Raw genomic sequence first — 10,352 nt, 5'->3', positions numbered from 1 at the left:
TCTTTGATTGTTGCAGTGGTCATGTCTTGTAATGTGTAAATTATACTAAATTAAGACCTATATTAGTTTAGTAAAAAAATCATTCGGGTTGTCTAGTTGTAAAATGAATTCCTTGATTCCTTTTCTAAATAACTGACGTGACGTTATTTTCCTTGTTGTTACTGGAAGTGAATTGAATATTTTTATAGCTATGTATTTGAAGTGTCGTCTGGAATGTTCTAATCTTGGTTTTGGGAGGTTAATTTCTTGTGAATTCCTGAGGTTCATTCTTTCTCTCATCTGTTGAATATCGAGATTATTTTCACCTGAATCCAGCATTGCTTTGAAAAGAAAGGAATGTCTCACTGGTAATATTGATAGTTCTCTGAAGAGCATCATTGAACTATATTGTTTAGGTTTATTACAAATTATTATTTTTAATATAAGTTTCTGACCAGTAATCACAGGTTTAATATGAACATTGTATGCACTCCCATAGCATATTATTCTATAGTTTATTCCAGAACCAATAATTGCATGGTATAATTGTAATAATATTCTTTTGGACATAACTGTCTGAGGTAATAGAACTTCCTTATGTATACAAAATAACTCATTTTTTATCTTCTGTATATTGTAAGGATACATTTCAGAAAGGACGTGTCATTAGCCGATTAACAATAGTTTGAATATGCCGCCAGACTTGATGACGTCACAAATCGATTTAGAGTGAACAATTGGAAAATAATAATAATATTTGTTAATTGAAAGGCAATTTGTGGACTTAATGGGCTAGAAAAATATTTAATATTATGATCGCCACAACTAAAATGACAAATTCATGAAATGGTTATATCATCTTTGGTTGGCAATTCTAAAGTCAGCTGACTCTAAATGGTTAAAACGAGAAAAATTGTGGTGACTCTCTGTTCTGTCTTGTGCTGATCGATTCCTGATTGACTGTGATACCTAATTGATCTTAACTATTTTTTAATGTTTTATCTGTTTTTTCTAAATGTAAATTATAGTTGGAGCTAAAAGAAGTAGAAACTCAAATCCAAGTTAAATTCAGTTTGCTCAATAATCTATCACAAATGTAAAGTTAGTGGGCTACCAACACATTGAATTGAACTAAAAGTAAAAGGAAAAAGTTAATTTCACTCCCAAACAAAAATTAGACGAAGGGCACGTAAGTAATAGTTTTAGTGGCCACTAGTTTTTAAGTCATTGAACGTTTAGAATTTATCTAAAAACGAGAGATCGTTATATGAGACTTACAAATGAGAGTACAAATTTTCTTGTGCCAACTTGTTTATCGAGACGAATATTCCTATTGAATATTGTCCCAATCGTTTCAAACAAATAATAAGCTGCATATTCGATACAAGTGTTCTGGTCTCTGTGAATATTTCAAGCTAGCAGTATCATATTATCATCTTGTAAGGTTACCCTAGTGGAAGTGATCAATAGAGATCAATAAAAAAAATGTATTTGGGCCAGTACACATCAATAGGTATCCATGGATATGTATTGATGTGTATTGGCCCAAATAACTATTGATATCAATACATCCATGGATATCAATACATAACCAGCTGTATTGGTATCAATACATAACCAGCTGTATTGATATCGATACATTTCCATGGATATGTATTGATGTGTATTGGCCCAAATACCTATTGTTGTTGATATCAATACAAATCAATACATATCCATGGATATCAATACATAACCAGCTGTATTGATATCAATACACATCAATACATTTCCATGGATATGTATTGGCCCAAATACCTAATGATATCAATACACATCAATAGGTAGCTATGGATATCATTACATAACCAGCTGTATTGATATCAATACAGATCAATAGCCATCTATGAGCAGCCTGTCTCCTTTATAGAAAAAATCCTCTTTTGAATCTAGGAGAGCAGCTTAGGATGAAGATAACATTTGCAAGGATTATAATATTTTAACCCAGCTGCAACTGGCATCAGACAAGAGAGTATACCTGTTTAATTATCTATAATTAATATAAGTGAATTGGATTCAGTGAATAGATGTCTATTGACATATTGATAGAAAATTAAGAGATGTAAATAGTTAAGACATAAATAATGTGAGAAGTTTGTTTATTAAAATAACTCATATGCATGTCATTTATCTATTAAGAAAGGTCCTTATTGTGGTGCTCCAGAATACTTCAATCTCTTTCTGTTTGAAGTAGCATTTTTTTGAGCTACATACTGGTTTATGTTACTGCACCTCAATTCAATCTCAATTTTTGAAGCATTCAAATTTTCCTCCTGGATCCGGTGTTTGAACATTTCTAGAACAAATATCAGTTCAAAGTATACAATCTTTACAGACTAGAATAAAAGTATTTTATTTCCTGAATTAATCTGCTAGCAAATTAATCTAATAACCTAAAAATGTATCTAAATATGCATGACTCTCCCTCTCCTGAAAGGAAAGTCCAAGATAACACAAGAGCGTTTTTTCCACGTGAAAATTATGTCCTCACAGTTTTACATTATAACCTCATATTCTGGTGGAAAAGTCGAGAAAATCACATTTTTCCATGTGAAAAAAAGTGTAAATGTTCCAACTTTTCACGTGAAAAGTATGTGGAACTAAAACTTGAAAATAATGTTTTTTTTGTTTCTACATTTTCACATTATACTGAACATGTATACTAAACTCTCAGAAAAGAACATGAATAAAACTGTTTTTTCTACATTTCTTGTCCCACATTTGGTCATTTCTTTTGCATGAAAATTTCCAAAAATTCACATGAAAATAACGTTTTTAAAATACATTTTTACAATATTTTATCATGGAAAGATGGAGAAGGATTACCTTAATTATTTTGAATAAATAACCTTTTCAATTCTTTATTTTTACATTAAAAAACTATAAATCTCATAAAACTTTTGAATAACCACAATATAATGTGAAGTAAATCCTCTACCCTAACTTTACAATAATTTTACACAAAACTGAATAAAAATTCAATTCAACTATAAAGTCCTATTCAGACAAATGGATTTTTCCCAGTAAGTAGTGATATATGCAATCTAACAGCTGGACACTATAATATTACAAAAAGAAAGCTCATTTTCATTTGTAATCATTCAACAGCTGATAAATTTCAAAAATGTTTCATGTAAGCTTCTTTTTTCAGCTGTTGGACTTTGTATCAACCATTTGCTTGTATTAGCTTTGCATCACCAATGGGAAAAAATCTGGTTTGGTACACCACTACCCCGTAAACAAAGCCGTAGTGCGTTCGTGTGACGTCAGCACAGGTAGGGCTCCTACACCAATAAAAACACTAGCTGATATAGATAAGCTGAAATCAACGAATTTTTATTGGTGTAGGAGTCCTACCTATGCTGACGTCACACGAATGCACTCCGGCTTTGTTTACGGAGGTAGTGGGTACACTCACACAACTTTCCTTGCTCATATTTGAAACTGCAATCAGACTTCTCTATATGTGTATATAAAATTGTTTTCAAAATACTTTTTCTTTGTGTGAATAATTGTGAAATTCGATAATTTTTTTAGTCGTCATTTTTTCAAAGTCGTCAAAACAGCTGTTCTACAGATGAAATATCTCGACTATGTGTTCTTTTTATGAACTGCGCTACCTACCTACCTCATGCACGAGAAGGAGGTTACTAAGTCCATTTCCCAAGGATGGGGTGGACCCCCCATTGGTTTCCCAGAAAGGAGACTCATGCCAGTTGATAGAGCTGATAAATAACTATACAGGGTATGAATTTGAAAAAAATCGGTCATGTTATTTTTGAGAAAATCGTGAAAAACATGGTTTTTTAGTAATTATCCGCCATTTTTCTCGAGAATATTACGGAGCTCATGGAATTTTCCCAGAAATGAGACTCATGCCAGTTGATAGGGATTATGAATAGCTATCCATGGTATAAATTTGAAGGAAATCGTTGAAGCCGTTTTCGAGAAAACCGTGAAAAACATGGTTTTTTAGTAATTATCTGCCATTTTTCTCAAGAATATTATGGAGCTCCTGAAATTTTCCCTGAAATGAGACTTATTCCAGTTGATAGGGCTTATAAATAGCTATCCATGGTATAAATTTGAAGGAAATCGTTAGAGCCATTTTCGAGAAAAACGTGAAAAACATGGTTTTTTAGTAATTATCCGCCATTTTTTCCGCCATCTTGAATTGAATTTTATTGAATTTCTTATTGTCGGGTCCTCATGGTATAAGGACCTCAAGTTTAAAATTTCAAGTCAATCGGTTAATTAGGAATGGAGTTATCGTGTTCACAGACATACACACATACACACACACACACACACACACACACACACACACACACACACACACACACACACACACACACACACCACACACACACACACACACACATACACACACACAGACCAACACTCAAAAATCATTTTTTTGGACTCAGGGGACCTTGAAACGTATAGAAAACATGAAATTAGGGTACCTTAATTTTTTTTGGAAAGCAATAATTTCCTTACCTATGGTAATAGGGCAAGGAAAGTAAAAACCATAAATGTCTGGATGGCTTCAATAAAATGGTGAAACAACAATAATTTATATTAAAATTGAATTTATTTTCAAAATTACAGTCTTAAACCCTTCAATAAGTTGGAGACTGTTGTAGATATAATACTGTAACTTTCAGGATAAGTTATTGGTCGAATACTCCACCTTTTGACATACAACTGAATTTAAACTCCTCATAAGGGGGTGACTTGGGGGTTGTAAATCAAAGATTTTGAATGTAAATACCCATTGTGTATTATCTTAAAAGCCTTCTCAAAACGAGAAAGATGAAATCAATAAAAATCTTCTTAGATACTTTTATCCAAAATGGTGGTTGATTGAAGTTTTGGTTTTTGAAGAAATAATTGATAAAATTCAATCAACCGCCATTTTGGATAAAAGTATCATAGATTTTTATTCATGTCATCTTTCTAGTTTTAAAAAGGCCTTTATAATGATGTATCACACAATGGGTGTTTACATTAAAAATATTTGAGTTATAACCCCTCATTTCTTTACAAACTGTAACTTCAATCAGCCACCGTTTTGGATTCAAGTTTCATAGTACATTTTAATTGATGTTATGTTTCTTCATTTAAAAAGCCCTTTTAAATAATGTACCACACAATAGGCGTTTACATTGGAAATATTCCAGTTGAAACTCTTGAGTCACCATACATTCTGAACCTATTCAACCCCTTATGAAGGGGTTGAAATTCAGTTGTACCGTATGTCAAGAGTTGAAGTATTTGACCAGTAACATATCCTGGAAGCTACAGTATTATATCTACAACAGTCTCTAATTTATTGAAAGGTTCCCATACATATGACTCACCCGGTATGATTACTAACTTATAATGATTAGCACAAGCCTAGAGCTCATGTGGACATCACCCATAGAAAAAAATTGTTTGACTGTATATTCTGTTTTAAATTTATCAAAATTGAGACTTACTTAGATTTCTCTTTGCTGGTAAACCGAGTTTTTGGAGACTTCAGCCAGTATTTGATTACCATACTGCTTCTATGTCTTTTTCTTTTGTGTTGGAAAATTTCATCACCACAGCTCCTATCAGAGATGAAACAAAAGTTTACTCATAATCAAACATATTTCAAATAATATTTTTTGACTAGAAAATTGGAAAAACACACATGTTGCAAACACACAGTCTCACTCTCTCTTATCATATAAAATATATATTGCTTAAATGAGAGGACTACACCGATAGTTTTCCTAAATTGGAATAAGATATAAAGCTGTTAATATGGATAAATGAATCAATTTCTTGCTGGAAAAAGTTTAAATAAAGCCTGCTGGTCTAGAAAACAACTGAATAAATTTCAATCTATCAATCCACAGTCATATATGATTGATATTAAGTTCATTATAATAACATGAGTGTAGATTAGTTTGTGGTGACTTCAATTACGTAGGCTAGGCTGGATAAAAAGTTTTGTTACACATTTAAATTTATATGTACCAGCATATAACCCTTGAATGTGTCTGCCTAGAATAATAATCATCTTATTTCCAGCAATGATAAATCCAAGAGGCTTTTCTCTTATTATTATCAAGTTATGCCTTAAATGATACAGTATTCAGTGTTGTGTTATGAGGTTATGTTAGGCGTGGCCTATAATAGTCTTTTGAGAAGATTATCATTTGGATATATAAGTATTAAGACCTACAATAAATTTATTCTTTCATTTTATGGTACATCAATAAAAACAAAATCACTCGACTTACCTATATTTCCTGGATAAAATCACAAAAATTACAGACTATGAAACTCATTCCAAAAATGGTTGGTCCTTTGCAAAATCCATTGTGCATCGTGTCATCATGATCATTTTATCAATAGACCTAAAATGTTGATATAATATCATCAATACATAGATAAATAATAATTATCGACTATTAATAATTACATATTCTCAAACATCATCTACATCTTTGTTTGGAAATGCATTATAATTACTACTAGTAATTACTACTATTAAAAGTAGAATACAATCCTGATTTCTACATTTTTGAATGCAATAAAACCAGTTTCCCCCGGGAAAAAAGTTAGAATTAGTTTGATATATCGATTTTTAAGTTAAGACTTTGATATTTCAATTTCACAGTATCAATATTATTGATAATATATTGATATTCTCATTCGATACCATAGTAATGGTGGCAATTTCAAAATTATTGACAATGTGACTGTTATTAAAACATTTGATATTAAATTCAGGTGGAGATTATTGATTGTTTATGGGGGGACATTTGTGCTTGACACTGATATAATGTTGAAAACGATAAAATAGTAGGTTGTTATTATTTGAATTGAAACCTCAAAAATCATTTCAAAGTCTGTGTGAGTAATTCCGGATACTGCATGATTTTCCTCATAAACTGTGATCTAATTTGAAAAAGTGTTATAACTTTTCCAATTTTGAATGGAATCATTCTAAATTCTAGGACAAGGTTAATAATATGAACAGAAACGTTCATGAATTTTTTATGATGAACCAAATTTTTTTTTAATTTTAAACGTCAGTAGCACGTTTTCAACTGCATTTAAAATTACCGCAAAAGGTCCATAAATAATTAATGGTGCATTGTAGACGATTTTTGCAAGAGACAAAAAGTGCCTGAAATTCACTTCCACACCAGAATCATTCATCAAAAATACATTGTTCCGGGAAAATTCAAAATCTGCCAAAATTATTACCAATAAGTTTTTAACTGCATTTAAAATCACCTCAAAAGGTCTATATATTGTTAACGGTGCCCTGTAGACGAATTTTGCATGAGGCAAAAAGTGCTGGAAATTCATTTCTTCACCCGAATTGATTAACAGAAAGCTCAATGTGAGACTTTTTTGAAAAATTCAAAAAATTCTCCATCAAAAATTTATTTGGCATGAAATTTTTTTTATCTCGATAACGGTGTGTTGTAAACGATTTTGCAAGAGATAGAAAGGGGTTGAAATTCGATTTCTCATTCAAACTGTTGGTCAGAAAGCCTGAATTGAGATTTGATAAATGTTTGATTTTTACTTTTAACATTTTCACTTTTTATTCACTTGAAGAAACGTGATTTTCACATTGTGTGTTAACATGGGTAATATCATCCTGAGAGCTCAGAAACCTGTCCTTATTGATATCAATGAAGATTTTATATAATCAATAGAAGCTCATCGACTGTATTTACCATGATTTCTATTTGTTTGTACTTACTTCAAATGATACCCATTTACTTCTATTGATATCACTAAAAGTTCAGTGATAAAAATAGATTTCCGTTGACTGTATTTACCATTATTTCTATTGATATCCATGAGCACCTATTGATATCACTGAACGTACAGTGATATCAATAGAAGTTCATTGACTGTATTTACTGTGATGTGTATTGATATCCATGAACTCCTATTGATTTCCATGAACATGTATTGATATCCATGAGCATATATTGATATCAATAGAGTTTTTCTATCGATTTCTATGGATCTCTTCCACTAGGGTAACTTCAGGCTCACCTACGATAGCCTATTGTATCTACCACCCAACTGGCCATTTGAGCAAAATTAAATGTCAAGGAGGCCCTGAGGTGAGTCAATCATTGAATTTCTATCATAATATAAGAAAACAAAACCCTCACATTTGGCACCCAAACAGGGACATTGATTAATGAGGTTAGTTTGGAGTATGCCTAAAAACTAACCTTAACTAACCTGAAAAGGTCTGAGGTTCAGTAATTAAAATTCTCGTGGTTACAAGGTACAAAACAATGCTAGCCACGTTAAAATTGGTGCATTTTGAAAAATTAGTCCAAAAATATCCAGGTTTTAGCTTTACACTTAAAAAAGTTATTAAGAAAATTTTGTCATCACAGGTTAGAATCTGCCGTAGCAGGATAAGGGTCATTATTATCTCCTATAGCAATCATTACTGATAAATTTCAAACTACAATAGAACTACTTCTGATAGATATTTTTATATCTAGTAAGAAATAAAAATTTTATTATAAACAATAATAAGTGGGCTACTTTGAATTTTTATAGACTTGGAATATTTTTGTAAAGAGCTAGACACTTGATATTGGATCCCTGCACAAGCTGCATTTTACTTGGAATCATTTCACAAATTGCCTTTTTTATGAGAAACTGCCTTTGGGATATTGTTATTAATTTTATTGAGAATTTACTTTATTGCACATAGTCTAGTTAAACTCTTATTGGAAATTTACTCTATTGAATCAGTCCAGTCAAACTTTTATCGGAAATTTATCTTATTGAACACAGTCTAGTCAAACTTGAAATTAAGGAATATGATCTATCAATACTATTTTATCAAGGTTACCATAAATTATCATGCAGAGAAAGTTACCATAAATTATTATGCCAATTCAAATAATTAATTATGAGAGTCATTTTAATGTTATTATTATTTTTATGCTACCATGAGCTCCTAATAAGTCCTATCAGAGTTTTTGAATCATTTTTAGTTGGTATATTAGCATGTGTCTCTCATGTGAGCAACGTTACCAACTTTTACTCAATTGCTAGTCAACCAAAGAGTCACCTGCACGATCTTCAGCAGAGGTATCACAGGCTTGATTTCTACTATTCATCTTCATGTCATCCAACAATTTCAACATGGGTGATCATTTTCAAGCAATCACTATGCTACCACAGAGTGCAGAGTCGATGTCACCTGTTATAACAAATTATTTCAAATAACTGGAAAAATTACTAAATGAAAAGATTTTATAGGTCTCTAGCAAACAGCTGCATTGTTATTGCCGGGTGCAATATCAACAAGTGAGTGATAACGGATAATCTGGCTACAATTCGAACAGCCAAATAGAAAAGAATTTTATTGCTATTTATTTAATTATATAAAATAATGAATTTTTGAGGTTAGGCTCTATAATACTTACTGAACTAATGTAGTTGGTGATGATGCTTGAAGCTGAAAATCAGGTGTTTTTCACAATACAAGGAGCATTGTTGTCAGGTGTACCTGGAATATGAGATAGATCGCTATACCTGATCTCAGATTGTAGAGCACAAAAAGAGCTTCTAAAGTGACTACAATTTTATCTGGAGCTATTGTTCCAATATTTCAACAGTTACTAACTGGAATCACAGCAATTTTGGACTTGTGGTATTCAAGTAACAGTCTTTCGAATAATTGAAGTCAAGTTGTGACTAGAAAGATACATCAACTCTAGTTCACAAGATTTGTCATCTTCATGGTTAAGTCTGAAACCTCTTGGGATATCCTTGAGGATTCGGTCTTGAAATTTCACCCTAAGCTAATTTCAGCAATCATTGATACTCATATCGTATTCATTCAATACCTGATAGATTTTTTAGGAAATGAAAATGGATTGAGTTTTTTTATATGGATATTTGCACTCCTTACAATACGGGGACCTCTTTTCCAGAGCTAGATCAATTAGTGTTAAACACAATCATGTTGAGGAAATAATTGTAGTAAGAAAAAACTCTTACTTCATAAGAAACAAAGAATCCGACCTCTTATTCAATTCTAAATAACTAACTATCTAACCTTGACACGGGCCACAGAATGTAAAATCTTCAAGAGTATCCAACAGTCTCACATAAAAATACAGAGAGGCTGATTGAAAAATAAAAATAGCAATCTGCAGGAAATCAAAACTTATGCGAGATCTTTCACGAGAGTGATCTATATTCACAAAAAACACTAAACAGAATACTACACTTAATATGATAGAGATCTTCTTCTTCTTCTTCTTACAAATATAAGGATTAGGGTTTAACCTGTT

At 31.6% G+C, this 10,352-nt stretch overlaps 1 long non-coding RNA gene across 1 annotated transcript; it reads right to left on the bottom strand.

Moving 5' to 3' along the window:
• Window positions 1-2,161: 2,161 nt before the first annotated feature.
• On the bottom strand, window positions 2,162-6,415 carry LOC120351188. Its single transcript, XR_005571221.1, has 3 exons — window positions 6,294-6,415; window positions 5,502-5,615; window positions 2,162-2,314 (listed from the first exon to the last, which is right to left on the bottom strand). It is a non-coding gene; the product is annotated as an uncharacterized LOC120351188 (long non-coding RNA).
• Window positions 6,416-10,352: the final 3,937 nt, after the last annotated feature.

The sequence above is a fragment of the Nilaparvata lugens genome, chromosome 4 (assembly GCF_014356525.2).
Source record: "Nilaparvata lugens isolate BPH chromosome 4, ASM1435652v1, whole genome shotgun sequence".
In the NCBI taxonomy this organism is placed as follows: Eukaryota; Metazoa; Arthropoda; class Insecta; order Hemiptera; family Delphacidae; genus Nilaparvata; species Nilaparvata lugens.
Note: the sequence above shows the minus strand (reverse complement) of the source record. Positions and strands in the feature narration are given on the sequence as shown.